This window comes from Suricata suricatta, chromosome 7 (genome assembly GCF_006229205.1).
Source record: "Suricata suricatta isolate VVHF042 chromosome 7, meerkat_22Aug2017_6uvM2_HiC, whole genome shotgun sequence".
Lineage (NCBI taxonomy): Eukaryota > Metazoa > Chordata > Mammalia > Carnivora > Herpestidae > Suricata > Suricata suricatta.
Window position 1 is genome coordinate 3302349 of NC_043706.1, and position 1441 is coordinate 3303789.

Sequence of the window (1441 nt, forward strand, 5' to 3'; positions counted from 1 at the left end):
GGGGCCTCCTAGGGCCGCCGGCGGCCGGTGGGTCCGCGCCCGCCGCGGGGGGCCCTGTTACCCGGTGATTTCCGTAGCAGCCTCGGCAGATCTCGGACACACCCAGGACGCAGCGTAACGAACGCCGCCACACCCGCCGCCCCCGCCCCCCGGGCGCCATCTAACCCCAGACCCACACCCTCCGCGCACCCTGACCCCCCGCCCGAACCCGAGGTGCGTCCTCGTTTCTCCCGCTCCTGTGCTTCGAAGTCGGTGTGAAGGGTGGAAAAGGGCACAGAACCAGCCCATCCCCCGTCCCTTCTGCAAACACAACAGGGCTGGAGGACCATCGGCACCGAGTTGTCACCCTTCAAATGAACCGAATGCGCGGACGGGAGGCCCTCGCACCCTGGGGACGTCCCCGCGCTGGGACGCGTGGGGACAAACGAGGAGGTCGCACGGAAACACGCGGGTTTGCTGTGACCCAAGACGCCTGCCCTGCTCCCAGCCCATCGTGGAATTCGAGGGAGCTGGGCCTGTGGAGACCCGACCTGCTGCCTGCCAGCAGGTGGAGACGAGACCCCGAGGGCGCTTTCCTCTGGCTTTCGGCCCTAAGCTTAGACGTGCATGCCTGTGTGAGCCGGCGTGTGACTTCTCGTAGACTATCATGCTGCGCCTGCTTACTAAGTGGAAGAGTCACCTTGGGATGGCGACCGAGCGGCCATTTCTCTGGGGGCTGGAGGAGAACACCGTGCACCGACCCCCACCCCTCACCTGCAGACCTGGAACGTCCTGTCCCATTTGAAAACAGCCAATCATGAAGCTCCAGTTTTCCCCCACCCAAGGAGGCAGGCAACCTATCCGGTCCCTCCAAGACCCTAAAATGCCCTTACTTGGTAATCTGCCCCCCAAGACCAAACCCAGAATCCCCTCACCCTTAAATCCCCGCCCCTCTCAAACCGCGAGACTTCCCTGACTCAGCTCCTACTCGAGTCAGGGAACCTCCCCCGGGGACTGCGGACCCCAAATAAAGGCTTTCTTGGCTCCATAACATGGCTTCCCTCTCATCTTTGCCTCCATCTATTAAATCTTACACTAAGAGTTTGGTGTAGAATTGAACGTCACCCCATGTAAGGATGCAGGTCTGATTCTGACGCCATGCACACCTTTAACATTTCTAAGGGCGGGCCTAAAGATGGAGGTTAAGACTAGTCACACCCTACGTGAGGGTCCTGGGCTCATTCTGTGATTGGTCAATACTCTAGGTGTTGTGATTGGCTCCTACCAAAAGTATCACTGAATGGTTAAACCTGTTGTCAATATACCTGTGTCACCATTTCCTGTAACTCCCCCTTCCCAAGCTCATAAAAGCCCTACCCCGCCTTTGTTCTAGGCTCGCTCCAGGAGGATCCAGGGTGGTGTTCAAGTCTGTGAGCCTGAGTTTAGGCTGGCCGGGCCTAAA